Genomic DNA, 17,260 nt, shown 5'->3' on the forward strand with positions numbered 1-17,260 from the left:
TTGTTTGTTTTATGTAAATGTGTAGTTTTGTAATCAACGTAGTTAAAAATTCAATCTAACTCTTAATTTTTTTTTATATTACAATCTTAATAGATCGGCGGTTTCTAAAAATTTATATATAGATCGAATTAAAGAAGTTCACATTACAGAAAACTAAAAGGAGAAATAAAAGCAAAACATGAATCTAAAACCCAGCATATTCTTCTATGATTTGCATGGCTACATAGAAATCTTGTTGTGGCCAATGATTTTCCACAAAGCGCGTTGAATAACAAGTTAGTGTCATAGCCAGGTAAGTTGCATGACATGGACTATGGATAATGAGAAGAAGCAACAAGCTAATTAAGAGTGATAATCTCATAATCAATACACAAAATATTTTTATTTTTAATTTTCTTCAATTTCTTTTAATTTTCCTATCACACTTATCTTAATCAAACTAAAGTGACCAATCATTTTCGTTGTTGCTTAAATGAGGAGAGTTGGACTACTAAATAACATGCTAAATATGATAAGGTCTTCCACTTGGTGCTGCCAAGAGTTGAAGAAGTCTGAAGGCCGACTCTTCCTCACCATCTAATTAAAATTTAAAACATATTTTCTCTGATTAAAATTCTTACCATAAGAGAGGAGGAGAATCTTACTGTGTTTTTCATATCAAGTTTTGTAATTTATAATTATCAATTAGTCATTATTAGTATTTTTAATAATGTAAGATTAGATCTAATAATATAAGATTGCTTATTTTTTTTGCTAATTAAGTATTAGCCAAATTTTAATAAAACTGTTGGCTCAATAGATTTTCTCAAAATTATATATATCATATCAATTGAGAATTAGTTCTATATTTTCACAATCTAATATATATATATATATATATACACCAACTATAATAAGATGTAGACGAATATCTTTTTTCGAAGTATTTCGATTATTTTAGGTTAATTTTAAATTCAAAATATATTAAATAAAAACTTAAATTAGTTAACCATAATAACAGTTGAGAATATAATGTTTTTTATTAAGAATTTTCACATAAAACATAATATAATATGCGAGTAAAGTTTAAAGATCTATAATTTTGTGCAAGAAAAAATAGTCTTAAATTATATATGTTTTACATAAATTTGTAGTCTTATAATCAACATAGTTAAAATTTTAATTTAACTATTACATTTTTTTGATATTATAAATAGGGATAAATCGGTTGATTTTGAAGATTGATATTAGATCATATGATCTTATGATTTAAATTTTTTATTATTTTATATTTTACATATTTAATTAATGTTTTAGGTTTTATGTCAAATCTGAATTTTTAGTGTGTTTGTATAAAAAAAGGGAATTAAGTTATTTCTTGTACCATCTACATAAAATGAGCTTAATCGAAAACAACATTTTAGCTCATTTGGCAAATTTAAAATTCGTAAAAGGATCCTGTGTTGTACATTTTGGTATGATTGACATTTGAATATATGAGTATATATTCTCTAATACATTAGTAAGCTATATAAGAACTCAAGCAAGCTATGACAAATTATTTCAAATCAAAACAAAGCAACAGATCAATACATAATAATTTTCTTATCTTTAATTCATGAGAAGCTGAAATAATATATAGATGACTCATGTATAGTCTATTCATTAATAGAGATGGCATATTTTGGATGAGGGATCTTGCATTAGAATATTAGATAGTGCATGCTAAAAACATTTTTATAAAAAGCACACAAAATGAGTTATAAAAATTAAGCTGGCAATATATATGATGTATTCTATTAAGAATTTGGACATGAAAAATGATTTGGAACAGATTCTCCATAACCATAGAGTGCACATAATTTTATATATCCAAACTTCAGAGACCGTGAACACCATAGAAATGAATTAGCCGTTTTGATGAACAGCAATCTGTCTATAATTTTTTGTTTAAAAATTGAAATTACTTCAATTATAACTTTTTAAGGAATCATAAAAGATGGCATGATTTTTTTATATTAGAAAAAAAAAAATAAAAGCATCTGCAATGCACTTCACAATTTAACTCTAATATCTACATTTCACTCAATTCCACTGTTCATGAAGGAAATTTTCTTAGTTTTCATAGTCTTATTTTAGATTGATTTATAGTTTAAAGTATATTAATAAAAGCACAGAATGAGTTAATCATGAAAAACACTTTTATAAGTTAATTATCTTCAATATCAATATCACTCACATAAACCACTCATATAACATAATTATATATTTTTCTCTCACTCTCGGACACGGAGGAATTGAGTTTCTTTACTAAATAACTCAATGCATTTCATTCTTGGCATTCATACAAGACTTTTCATTTCATTGCAAGAGTGGTGGTACATCTTGATGAATCCACAATGATGTAAGCATGGATAAATTATAAGCTTGATATCCAACACACTTTATTCCACAAACAGAGAATTCACATGACAGCAAAAAAAAAAAAAAAGGAAAACACATGAAGCTTTGCATGGCCTCTAATCTCCTCTGGTTATTCTGTTAGGCATATCCACAAACAAGTCTCACAAGCCACAATGGTTTCCGAGTGAAGATAAACAACCTTCCAAGGAACATTCCAAATACCACTCCACATCCATATCCCACTGCTACTGCCTTCCACCCAAATAATGACTCTTTTGCCTCAGAAAATACTGAAGGTGGTTGTTCTTCATCATTGCTGCATGACTTTGACAGAGGGAATCCACAAAGCATTGGATTATCTTTGTAGGAATCATTTTGGAATGTATTGAATTGTTCTCCTGTTGGTATCATTCCCTCCAATTGATTTTTAGAAAGGTTCAAGACAGATAGAAAATTCAAATTTGTCAAAGCCATAGGAATCTCACCTTTCAATTGGTTCCATGAGAGGTCTAACCATTCCAAACTTGTCAAATTACCCAAAGTTTGTGGAATGATACCACTAATTTTGTTGTGTGAAAGATTAAGCCCTTTGAGAGAATTCAATTCTCCAAGAAGTTGTGCGATTTTTCCTTCAAACAAGTTATTTGACAAGTCTATGGTTGTGAAAATAGTTAATATCCTTGATATTTCTATCCTTTGACCTTTCATAATGATCACAACAGAGTCATTATATGGTACACTGGTCGTATTGGTACCCATATACTCCAAACCATCAATTTGAGTATTATCTTTCCGAGCCATCATTCCTTGAAACTCTTGAAAGTATTGCATTGGCAAAGGGCCACTAAACTTGTTATTAGACACATCAAAAATTCTCAACTTTGGAAATGGGTGCTTCGTACTCAAACAAGTGATGGTACCATGAAAATTGTTATTTCGTAAACTGAGTACCTGTAATTCCTGAAGAGCTTCTAGCCTATTGGGAAATACATCTTCTATGTTATTGTCACTCAGGTCTAGAACTTCCAGTTTTGTGCAATGAGCGAACGATTGTGGTACTGGTCCCTCTAATTGGTTGCCATTCAACTTTATAGTCTCAAAAGCATTCTTCTTGGAGAAGTTTCCAGGTATGCTTCCATAAAAGTTGTTGATTTGCAAATCCAAAACCAGGAGCCAAGGAAAGGATCCCAAACATTGTGGAATATTGCCGGTCAAATTGTTGTGAGACAGGATTAGCACATTGAGGGAGCTTGCATTGCATATTGTTGAAGAAATGCCTCCTGTGAAGTTGTTGTTTGAAACTGAAAAGTAATAGAAGCCATTTGGTGGAATTGGAAGATCTCCTTGCAGCTGGTTGAAACTGAGGTCAAGAAAGTCCATGATCTTCCATGTGTGCAAGAGATTATCACCAAACCAATTGGGAATCTTTCCATGGATTTAGAAAGATCTAAATTTATTAGATTTTGTAGTCTAGGTAGGAATGAAGGAAAAACAGTAACACTACAAAAAGATAAATCTAAATGTTTAAGTTTGGGTAAGGTATATTCAACACTACTATTACTATCAACAGAGAGAAGTATATTGTTAGAAAGATCAAGATAATTTAAACTTTCCAACTTTGAAAAATAAGAAAAGTCCACAAGACCACTCAAGTCATTTGATGACATATCTAAATCAGTGAGATTTTTTAGAAATTCAAAGATCGAATTTGGAAAATCACCTTGAAATTTGTTATGAGAGAGAAATAAATATTCCAATGAATAAGTGGAGAATTTGCTAATTGGCCCTGTGAGCTGATTCATGCTAAGATCTAGCATTATCAATGAATAAGTGGAGAATTTGCTAATTGGCCCTGTGAGCTGGTTCATGCTAAGATATAGCTCTTTCGATGAAGACAAAGAATAGCACCAGTCTGGGATTGTCCCATTTATATGGTTATTACGCAAATCTAGTGTTTCCAGTTTTGGAAGTGTGGCATTTTTGCTTGGAATTGGGCCGATTAATTGATTAGAAGACAGACTTAAGTCAGAAAGTTGAGTTAGATCAAGTAATGATGATGGCAGCTGACCTCCTAATTTATTATCTGACAAATCTAAAACAGAAAGTTGAGTTAGATCAAATAATGATGATGGCAGTTGGCCTCCTAGACGGTTAGAAGAAAGTCTCAAGGTATCTAATTTAGTGAAGTTGTTGAACACATCTGGGATGTTACCTCTGAATGTATTATAACTAAGATCTAAGTAGGTGAGATGTTTGAGGTTTGAAAACAAAGATGGAATCTCACCATGAAGTCTATTTCCTGAAAGGTCCAACTCTGTTAGTTGAGTGAGGTTCCACAAAGACACAGGAATTAATCCATCAAATTGGCAATCCTGTAGCCGTAGTTTGTTAAGAGACTTCAAATGGGAAATGGAATCAGTTATTATTTCTTCCGAGAAAGGTATCCCAGAGAGGTCCAAGATCCATAGAGGAGTGCTCCAATTGGACTTTGGAAGTTCAACCTTCAGCTCTTCATTGCCATACAAACTTAGTTCTTCAAGATTAATTAAACCAAGTATACGAGTTGGAAATTTTCCATGCAATCTAGTCTCATCAAGACTCAGGATCAACAAAGAGGATGAGAAATTCATGAGCAAAGACAATGAAGTTTCTCTGATAGAAGACATGTCTACGCCATCTAGAACCAGCTCTTCCAAGTTAGTGGTGTTACCAATGACTCTGCTCCATGTGGATTCATCAAGTCTCAGTTCAGGATAATAAGAGGACGAGAGATGAAGTGAGAGTAATTTAGACAAGTGTGAGATTGTGGACGGAATATGACTACCAAATGATGAGTATGATAGATTGAGATGGGTGAGACTCACAAGATTACCAATTCCTGGATATATTGGAGAGTTGGAGAAGTTATTGAAGGCAAGGTTGAGTTGTTGAAGATGCGTCACATGGAACAGTGTGCTGTTCGGATGAAACTCGCCTTCAAGCATGCTGCAACTGAGGTCAAGCCCAATCACGTGCCCTGATGTGGTGTCGCACGTGACCCCATCCCACTCGCAACAGTCAGTACCGTTTTTCCATGATGCTGTCTTGGAATAAGAGGAGCACGCCCAAACTCCGTTCAATGAGGTGTCAATGGCAAATGAGTTCTTGAATTGGAGCAGGTTTGAGTTGTCATGGTGGTTGCATAGTGGCAACACCGATGAACAAGTGGGAGATGAAGTATAAAGAGGAAGCAACAAGAGAGTATAACACCTCATCATCATGGCACAATGTATATGTGTGTGGTGCATGGCAAGTCATGAATGCAAATATATATATAGGTCATCCCGTGCGTCTCCAAACTCTGTTAATAGTGTGGTGTGTGCTACTATTTTTTCCACAACCTCACTGCATATTTGCATTATTGCATCTACTAATTAAAGTAACACGTCAACTTTATTGCTGTCATAATCGGCATTATTAGATACTTTTTAGATGGTTTCCTTATTTTTTTCAGCACTCAGTGCAAGTTGAATTTTATAAGATTGTAGTTAAATAATTATATGACTCTTCTAAACAAAATTTCCCTTCTTCCTCAAAGTTCAATATAATATTTTCTATCTTAATTATATATGCCTCTGTGTATAACTTAAGCTTAAATAAAAATAATAAGGTTAAACTATGTGTATTTATCTATGTATATACGATGATGTATACAAATAAAAAAGGTACCAGGTAGATAAACAATCTATCATTGTCAGTCTATCTTATTTTTGGGTATATGATTCTTATTTATCTATGTATTTATTAATTGTAAGGACTCAACTGATGTAACTTGGATCTTTAATGTACAGAATTCGGTTACTGTATATAGGTTGATAACTTTACATGGCCGAAATTGTAAATTTTGTTATGCATGATCTATGATGTATTTGTAAGCTAAAACACAGGTAATAATTATGACAAATTCCTTGAAATCAAAACGAAAGCAACTCTTTAATGAGTTTTATTATAAAATACTATGCTATATATTTATTTATTAAAATCAGTTATTAATATAAAATATATGTTAAAATATGAAATACACATGTATTTATATATAAGTATATGTGATGATTATCAGACTGATTTTAGTGACTAATTTTAGTATACAAATAATATTTTTGTTTATTATATTATACTATCTTCATGATAACTACTTGAAATAAATCACTGATCACTCACTCATATATATGCTGTTCGTTAACAAATTATATCATACACTTTTAGTCCATAAACAAAGAAGTTCACATTACAGAACATGAAGCTAATAAGTAATAAGTGATTATATTCTTCTATGATATGCATGGCTACATAGAAGTCTGGCAAGCCAGACCACAAGGGTTTCTTTAATTCCCAGTCAAGATAAGTCAAGATAATACTATGGTTTGAAATATTTGTTTGATTCGATAGTATATTATTCTGGGCACTGATTTTCCACAATGCGCGTTGAATAATAAGTTATGTCATAATCAGGGAAATAAAGTTGCATGATATGGACTACCGAGACTGAGAAGAAGCAACAATAAGCTAATTAAGAGAGATAACCAATGCAAAATAATATTTTTATTTTTAATTTTCTTCAATTCCTTTCAAATTTTCTATCACACTTGTCTTAATGAAAGTAACAAATCTTTTTCATGGATGCTCAACAAGTGAGAGTTGGACCACCAATAACATGCCAATTGAGCAAAGACTCTTCAGACTTAGTGCTAAGAAGAGTTGAACAAGTCCAACTCTTTCTCACCATCTAATTAAAATTTTTACATATTTTCTGTAACTAAAATTCTTACCACAAAGAAGAAGAATCATGCATATAGTGTCATATACAATAATCTTATGATGTTTTCAGTCAAAGTGTCATTCCTACTAAAAGTCTAAAATTATATATATATATATTGAGAATTAGTTCTATTTACAGTCCAATATCATTTCATATATATTACCAAATGCGATAAAATGTAGACGAATATCTTTCTTGGAAGTGCTCCGATTATTTTAGATTAATTTAAAATTCAAAATACATTAAATAAAAGCATAAACTTAGTTAACCATAATAAGTTGGCAACATGATACTTTTCATTAAGAATTTTCACACGAAACATGATATAACATGCTAGCAAAGTTTAAAGATCCATAATTTTTTGCGATTTGAATCGAAAATAACATAATATAATTTAAATTTAGTTTACATAAAATGAACCTAAGCTATGATAATTTCTTGAAAATTGAAAATAACATTCTAACCCATTTGGCACATTTTCTGGAAGTGCTTAGATTATTTTTGGATTCATTTAAATTTCAAAATAATATTAAATAGAAGCACAGAAATGTATTATAATAAGTTGACAATATATATGATGCATTCTATTAAGAATTTGCACATGAAAAATAATTGCACTACGCATGAAGTTCTGTAAAAGTGTCTTGTACAAGAATTTGGAACACATTCTCCATAACCATAGATATAGCTGAAATCATCATTCCGTACATTTGAGTGCAAACAATTTTATATATCCAGAGACCAAAGATTATGGCAACTAACCCATAGCAAAATAGAAAGTGATATGACAGTTATGAGTTATAGCTCGGCAGGCCTATTCATAACCGATGTATTAACGTCACCAATTTTATGGCATTAAACAATTTTGATCGGTTACAACAAAATAATCAATTCAGGAGAAAACGGTCGATCGTCTCCGAGTTATAAAAGAGAACAATCCGAGTTGAAAAGATAGATCATTGTTCCAAACTACAAAACTCTTCTGGTAATTCTCATTAACTGACTTGAGCGTCGGAGTACTTTTTGCAAGTGCTCCCCCTCTTGTTCCACTTGGTGGTCGAGACGCATCGTGATTCACTCACAAGGTCGTACAACTCCTTCTTCGGAACGAGGTGTAGCTCGGCCAACCCCTTCTCCGGGACGAAGTATAGCTCGGCCACAACCAGGCAGGAACAGAAAGTTTCCGAGTCACAATCTGAGTTACTGTTTCTTTCCATTTCTATTTAGATAATCCAAGTATGGCAGTTGGAAAATTCCCCTGCAACTCAGTCCCTTCAAGACTGAATTAAGGAGACCAGAGAGGATGACAAATTCATCAGCAAAGACAATGAGGTGTTAAGCCCAATCACGTGCCCTGATGTGATGTCGCACGTGACACCATCCCCGTTCTTTGGACAATAATGAAGTCTTGATGGCAAGTGAGTTCTTGAATTGGAGCAAGTTTGAGTTGTCATGGTGGTTGCACAGTGGCAACACCGATGAGCAACTGGAAGATGGATTATGAACAAGAAGAAGAAGCAACAAGAGACTAAAACAAAGCACAAAAAAACTCATCATCATCATGTTACACTGTTTAGATTTTTTATTTATTTGAAGTTGGGAATGAATTTATGCATGTGTGTGGTGCATGGCATCCAAAACTAAGTGATGAATGCAAATTCATAGAGAATATCCCATGGAATAATAATATGCTTCATTTTTCAACAAATTCATACACTTTGTTCCGTTGAGAATGAAAAGGCCTTAGTTTGATTTGAATGTTATTGTAGCTTCTGTAAACTGGCACAAACTAGATTTTCTACAAAGCGCATTGCATAACACGTTAATAATGATTGAGTAATGTCAGAAAATTAATTTTTTTAATCCATATCAATCAATTTTTTTAAAATGATTTTATTTATTTTAAATTTTAAATTATAATTTTTTAATTTTAAATTTTAAATTATAAACTTAAATTAAATTTTAAATTTGACAAATATTCACTAAATAAAAATTGGTTTCTTATGTTTTTGTAGTGGATATTATGATTTATGACACTAATGGAGTATTGGATATAATTAATTAAGTATCAGCAATAAAGAGGCAACAAGAATAAACAAATGCACTTATGCACCGTTTGATTAACAATGTTAATTTATAAAGACAATAAACTGTGACAACCCTTTTTGAATTTTACAAGGTTAATTTTTTTTTTTTTTTTGATATATTTATAATGAAAATATTTAGTAATAAAAAAATTACTTAAAAATAGTTAGAATTTGTCCTTTTTTGTTTTTAGTATATTTATAACAAAAATAGTTGAGTTTGAAAAATTAATCCTTAATTAAAATGATGAACAAATATTATTAGATAATTATCAATTATTTGTGTAATTTATTTGGTTTAGTGTGTAGAAAAATAAGTTAAACAAAAATTGTCCAAGAAACTTGAAATGCAATCCAAATCCAGCTTGGTCCATGGATGCACACAATATAACTCACACATTGATCATCCATTAAGCAAGCCTATATTAATACTCCAAATCTTGATACAAAATGAGAAAGGCTAAACCGAGAAAAACAAAAGAAGCCACATGTTATGCGTAAAAAATCAAACTTAGTCCAAATTACTCCAAGTAAAAAATCAAACTTGGTCCAAATTACTCCAAGCCTATTCGATGATCCCAAAGTCAAATCCTCGTAAATCACTAGGTCACCGACAGAGTAAACAAAATTCAGATTTATTTGATTTCATTTTCAATTTCACCGAGTACACTCTTTCTCTTCTCTCTCTGCTTTTTCTTCCTTTTATATCAAAAGTTCAGAATCAAGAAAGAAGAAAATGGAAAGTGCCAAAGCTAAGTTATGGTGAAAAACAAAAAGGTTTGTTTATAAACTCAAGCAAGAAAAAGAGTTACAACGAAAAAATTATTTTTATTTGGCTAAAATACATCAAAAAGCTTCTTTCTTCATTTGTGCTACACCTAAGAACTGCGAAGAAGTTCATTGAGCTACAAGCACCAATCTAGTAACAATGGAGAAAGTAAAGTCAAATAAGATCTATAACAAATTCATGATCCAAATCCAAACTTGGAGCTAAAGAAATTATATACGGTCAAAAGTGAAGCTAAGGAGCTTGATGAAAAAAGATGAGAGAGAACGGGTGAGCAATAGAATCGAAATCCTCTCTCTCTTCTGACCACTCTACTGTGATCTCTGATGTTGGAGAAAAAGATAGCAAAGGGGTTAAACTTGTTTCAACCTTGAAAGCTTCACTCTTCATAATAAGGGTGAACAGCCAAAGGTTGAAGTAAGAGAGAAAGAACAGAGCACTAAGTTCAGTTCTCATAGCTACCTAAATTATTTTAAGTTCTTCTCCTTCATGATTTTCATGTTGTATTTCTTTTTTTCAGTTTAGTCTGTCTAAGTCTCATTAAAAAAGGCAAACATGGTGATGCTTGTAAGAAAAAGTCTATGAAAGGTAAAAGACAGTGAGTTAAACTTGGAGAAAAAGTCATAAGATATCTCAGATTTTTTTTTGTACATCTTTCTGTTTTGTATCATGATCCTGTAAAAATTTCCTTACAAGTTGGGTTAGTACTTGGCTGTTGAAGGCTAGATTGAAGTTCTAATCAAATTTAGATTGGGTTAGAATATGGATTTGTCCCAGATAGGATTCGGTATATTTTAGGGATTGGAGAATTGGTGATTGTAATCCATTGAAAGATAATGAAATTCTGTCACAATTGTTATGGAGACTAGATGTAGACTACATTGTACTGAGTAACTGAACTAGGATATATTTGTGTGTAATTCTCTATTCTCTACTCTATCTCTATTTCTGTAATTTAAGAGACAAAAAGAAAGTAGTGTCTCGTATCTTGTTAGGAGACAAAAACAAATCCTCAAGTTCTCTTAGTGAAGCTAAATTAAAAGTCAGCAGAAAAAAGAGGTCAAGATTCCACTCTCTATTCTCTTAGTTACTGATAACCATTAGAAATATTTAACAACAAAAAAAAATTAGTAAGAAAAACTAAAATTTATCTTATTTAACATTTATTAATTATTATAACAATTAACAAATGTTAAATAAAGGAAGTTCTGACTTTTTTTTGTTTTCTTAGTATTATCGAAATTTATTTTACCAATCAAAATATATGGGATAAAAAAATAGTAAGAATTTATCTTGATGCAGTGGCTAAGAGAAGGGGGGTTGAATTTTAGCCCCCTTTTTGTTTGCTAACACTTGCTGGACTTAGAGTAGACTTTTCTGTTTTTAGCTCATCCCTAGCCACGAGACATTTTCATTTTGTCTCGTCACTTGGCACGAGACATTTTTGATTTTGCATCTGAATAGTAAAAAACTGAAGTGAAGTAGGAGAGAGAGAAGATTGCACTAAGATATATCTTGGTTCAGCTGCTAAGTGCAGTGCAGCCTACGTCCAGTCTCTACCACAACAATGATGGAATTTCACTGTAATCATCCAGATTACAAATTGTAAAGTGCTAACCCAACTTACAAGGGGATTCCCACAGAATCATGAAACACAACACAGATGCACAAAGGAACTCTAAGGACATCTATGGCTTTTTCTTTTAATTTTGCACTCTCTGCCTTTTTCCGCTCTATGGCTTTTTCATACAAACCTCACTGTTTGCCTTTTTTCCATGAGACTTAAGACATGACAAAATTAAACAGAAAAATTACAAAATAGAATACATTGAAGGAGAAGAGAAATCTGTTAGCTCAGGTAGCTCTGAGAACTCTGTGCCTTGCACTCTCAAATTTTCTCCTTGTTTCAAACCATGATTGTTCACCTCTTTTATAGAGAAGTGAAGCCTTCACAGTTTGAAAAACACACACACCCGAGCTTAGCTTCCTTTCCTTTAAAACAGAACCGGTTCGGCCACAGAGAGAGAAGAGGTAACTCATGCAAATACTTCTAGTCCTTCTTTGATCATCACTCTTCATCAATCCGAGCGCTCCATCCTTGGCTTCCTCTCCAAGATGGATTTCTGGCCCTTGATGCTTCATGATGATGATGGCTTCATCTGCTCCAATCTCTGCCTCTTCCATCACTTCGCCACTCTAGCTACTTCCTGTGGTGGTTGAGCAGAATCAGAGACAAGCCATGCCTCCAAGAATCTCACCTTGCTGGCCGAATCTTCTTCCTTCTTTTTGAGTATGAAGGATCCGAGATTACCTCACCAAATCTTACCACATTTGGTGATTATCTCAGCCACAACATACTTTTGGTTTTCTTTTTCTTGCCATCATTAACTTGATGGCCTTGATGCATGCAGCTTCTTCTTTTTCCTTTTGGTAGCTTAGTGTAGCTTCCATGGTTGTTGTGACATGACCGAAGAGAAGAGAGAAAGAGATGAGAGAGAATGTGAAGTTAAAGTAAAAGTAATTAAATGAAATGAAGCATATGATGGATAGCTTTTACTCCCTTTGCTTTGAGCAGCGTATAGCATTAATCATAATGATTCCCATCAAATCAAAGTCAAGTTCTCTCTCATGTTTCCAATGCTAGCATATTAAGTTTTAAAATCCAATCTTAGCAAGCAATGGAATCCGTTGGAAAGCATGAAGCCTATATGCTTTCTTGGTTTCGGACCAGGCTTGGAAGCATTAAAAAATTACTGTTGGGCTTGTTAATCACAACATTAAATCTGGCCCAATTAGTAACATTTGCTTTCCTAGTGAATTTTGGTTTCGGATCAAGCATAGGAGGCTTTCATCAAAATCAAATATGGGCTTAGTTGCAACAACATTGAGCTTGGCCCTTAATACAACAATTCAGCCACATGAAAGGAAACATGTAACAAGGCTGATTATTGGTTTTAATTTGGGCTAGCAACATTTTATTTTCCGGCCCAATTAAAAACCTGCATCACAAAATTATTAATTAACATATGTTTAATGAAGATTGAATTAATAATTTTGCAATTAAATATTTTAATAATGTTTGCTCATCACAAATATTAATTTGGAGTTTTCCAAACTCATCAATATCCCCCTTGATGACAAACATTATTGAAAATTGAAATGGAAAGAAATTAAAAGATTGAGTAAAGAATACTCCCTTTGAATTTGAATTTCTCCCCCTTTCTAAATGTCACATGGCTCCCCCTTAATGTATGCTATTTTACCAAGGGAGGCATAAACCTGTAACATTTTAATCAAGCCTCTAAATATCAATGTTATTTAGCATATTTATTCATGATGCCAAATGCTTGATTTATGAGCAAATTTTTGAGTGATAAACAAAACTCGTTTGTTATCAGTAATCTGATTTTCTACTCAATACTTTATACACATTAACTGAGCACCAAACAATGTTGTTCAAAAGTTATTTTCCAGTCAAAATATCAGAGTCATATCATTCAAGTAAGGAAAATATTTTTGAATCACCCATAATCAAAACATGGCGGCTGTTAGATATCACAGTTTAAAGGAACTGCCAAAAATAAATTTTTCAAACCAACATGTTTATCAAGATAAATCAACAACCAGACATTCATATTTTCAAACATCATCAATGCCATATACGTGATCAACAGCAGTAACCATAGTAAACAAATGCACTATCATAACCATAGTAAACAAATGCACTATCAACATGCATTTTCTAAACAAGGGTGATCATAAATTTTCAATTGAAAATTTCATCCCCTGTTTCATTAGTTTCAATTTCAATTTTGGAAACTAATTTTCCTCCCCCTTTTGTCATCAAGGGAAACCTGCACAAAATATGAGAAATACACCAAAATATCCATAAAGTAGCAAGATTGTATCAAGGTATCACAGAGCAGTGAGTATCAAGTCATGCTCATACAAAAAACAGATTGAGTCTAAAAGAGCCAATATCAAATAAAGGAAAAGAAACAGTCATTAATTATCAGAAAGATTGAACTATGAACCAGAATCATCTTCGCAATCCCCTGTTCCCATTTCATCATCAAAGCTCTTAATCATGAAGCCAACTCTGTCGTGACATTTCTTCCAAGCCCTTTCCTGTTCATATTCCAATTTTCGGGCAGTCTTGTGGGATTTGAACATCAACTTGGACATGTTGCGCAGTAACATTTGAGGGTTCAGGATGGCTCTCCAGATCACTGAGAGATGGTTCAGAGGGAACAGATTTCTTGCCTTTCTTGCCCAAAACTCCTCCTCCTTTAATCATTGAAACCTTGTTCTCAACAGATTCATTAGTCAAATCAACCTTAAAATACTCAAATATACATGTGAGGAACATGCCATATGGAAGATTAGCCTTTTTGGTACTTTTCACTGCTTCCCACATATGACGTATCATAATATAAGCAAATGAAATTTGGGAAGAAGTAAGAAGAGCAAATAAAATGATAGAATCAGAAACTGTTACTCTGTGGTGAGAGCCGCCTTGTGGAGTGAGAATGTGAGTGATGATACGGTGCTACAGAGAGTTCTCAGGGCTAAGTGCTCGATGAGTTGGGATTAGTCCATCCAAACCAGAGAGATTTGCACAGATGTGTTGCAAGACTGTTTGTTGTGCAATGCCAACTTGATCATCCCACTTATCAACCATGTAAACTTTTGGCCCTTCATCTTCATACCCAAGGGCAGCGCCTATGGTTTGAGGATTGAGAGTCATGTAAACACGCTTGACGTAGGAGTGGATTGAGCCATCAATCAATCGCATGTTTGCATAGAATTCCCGGACCAGCCCCGGGTAAACAAATTTCTGAATGTGAATCAGTGGAGTCCACTTCAGAGCATCAAACATGGAAGTAAAGTTGATTCCTTTGGTGACCAGTTTTTCAAGATTTACCAAGTAAGAGAGACAGAGAGGACGTTTCAGCAGAACCTCTTTATGAAATTCATAGAAAGCACATGAGTAGAACCGAGAGGGATCAAAATGGGAGTGAGTTTTGTGAAATTTGTTCTTGAAATCGAGTGACTCCAAATTTGCAGGTTCTCTTGTATCATGCAGTACAAAGCTTTTTGGCTTTTTCTAAGAGCTTTTTGTATGTGGAGTACTTCCAATACTAATGTAAAAAGGTATAGACTTAAGGATGATCCTTGGTGTAATCCTATACTAATAAGAAATTCTTCTGTCACACCACCTTGAGTCTTCACACTAGTTGTGACCCTATCATACATGTCTTTAATTGCACGAATATATGTGATCCTTACCATCCTCTTTTCTAAAACCTTCCATAAGACCTCCCTTGGTACCCTATCATACGCTTTTTCCAAATCAATAAACACCATATATAGATCCCTTTTATTACTACGATACCTCTCTATCATCCTTCTTAAAAGGTATACCGCTTCAGTGGTAGATCTGCCTGACATGAATCCAAATTGGTTCTCTGATACTTGTGCCTCTTTTCTCAACCTCCGTTCTATCACCATTTCTCATAACTTCATGGTATGACTAATAAGTTTGATCCCTCTATAGTTTTCGCAACTTTGTATATCCCCCTTATTCTTGTAGATGGGTACCAAGGTGCTTTTTCTCCACTCATCAGACATCTTCTTTGACCGTAAAATCTCATTAAAAAGCTTGGTTAACCAATTGATACCTTTTTCTTCAAGACCCTTCCAAACCTCAATCGGGATATTATCAGGTCCTACTGCCCTGCCATTTTTCATCTGCTTTAGAGCATCTTTTACCTCGAAGTCTTGAATTCTTCGATAATAGTCAAAGTTTTGATCTTCTTCCCTTGTGCATAATCGACCAAGGCTCGGAAGAGTCTTCTGTCCCTCATTAAATAACTCGTAGAAGTAGCTCTTCCACCGTTCCTTAATCTTCTCCTCTTGAGGCAACACCTCTCCATCCTTATCCTTTATATACTTAACCTGATCCAAATCTCTCGTTCTTCTTTCACGGCTCTTTGTGATTCTATATATACCTTTTTCTCTTTCTTTTCTACCCAAAGACTGGTAGAGACCCTCATATGCTCTAGTTCTTGCTTCACTTACTGCCACTTTTGTCTCTTTTTTAGCCGTCTTATATTTTTCTCAGTTATCTGCGTTGCGGCATAAAGACCACTCTTTAAAGCACTCTCTTTTTATCTTTATCTTTTCTTATACACTGGCATTCCACCACCAGGACTCCTTGTCTCTTGGTCCTATTTCTTTAGATTCACCAAAGCTTTCTTTTGCTGTTCTTCTAATAACTTCTGCCATTTCCCTCCACATCTCTTCCGCACTTCCATTTCCATCCCACTTTGCCTCTTCTCCTACCCATCTTAGGAAGCTTCTTTATTCCTCACCTTTCATCTGCCACAACCTCGTCCTTGGGTTCTTCGTATAATGTCTTTTCCTCAACTTTTGCTCAACGCGGAAATCCATGACGAGCATCCTATGTTGTGTTGTCAAACTCTCTCCCGGGATAATTTTACAATTAATGCAAAATTTCCGATCAACTCTCCTCAACAGGAAGAAGTCGATTTGAGAGCTTGTCATGCCACTCTTATAGGTTATAATATGTTTATCTCTCTTTTTAAAACATGTATTTGCGATGAAAAGATCAAAGGTTGAGGAAAAGTCCAAAATAGTTTTACCCTCGGCGTTGATCACCCTGAAACCATGACCTCCGTGAATACTTTCATATCCAGTCACTTCTCTACTAACATGGCCATTTAAATCTCCTCATAAGAAAATCTTATCTCCCAAAGGTATGTCTTAAACCAAACTCTTTAGGTCCTCCCAAAATCTTATCTTGTGTTGTTCATCTGAACCCACTTGCGGTGCATAGGCACTAATCACATGGAAAGCACTCCCTCCACCACAAGTTTGATAGAGATGATCCGATCTCCCACCCTCTTGACATCCACTACGTTCTTCTTCCACTACTTATCCACAATTATTCCAACATCATTCCTATTATTCACCTTTCCTGTATACCAAAGTTTGAAACCAGAAGTATCCAACTCTCTAGCCTTCGTACCAACCCATTTTGTTTCTTGTAAGCACATAATGTTAATCTTCCTCCTTGTCATGGTGTCCACTACCTCCATGGACTTTCCTGTTAGAGTGCCTATGTTCCATGTCCCAAATCTCAACCTTCTGTCGCTCCGACCTTTACCTTTTACTTTGTGAACTAGC

The 17,260-nt window shown here is 33.7% G+C and overlaps 1 pseudogene; it reads right to left on the reverse strand.

Moving 5' to 3' along the window:
- Positions 1-2,281: 2,281 nt before the first annotated feature.
- LOC112702223 (receptor-like protein 6) lies at positions 2,282-5,820 on the reverse strand (annotated as a pseudogene).
- Positions 5,821-17,260: the final 11,440 nt, after the last annotated feature.

The sequence above is a fragment of the Arachis hypogaea genome, chromosome 7 (assembly GCF_003086295.3).
Source record: "Arachis hypogaea cultivar Tifrunner chromosome 7, arahy.Tifrunner.gnm2.J5K5, whole genome shotgun sequence".
NCBI classification, from domain to species: domain Eukaryota; kingdom Viridiplantae; phylum Streptophyta; class Magnoliopsida; order Fabales; family Fabaceae; genus Arachis; species Arachis hypogaea.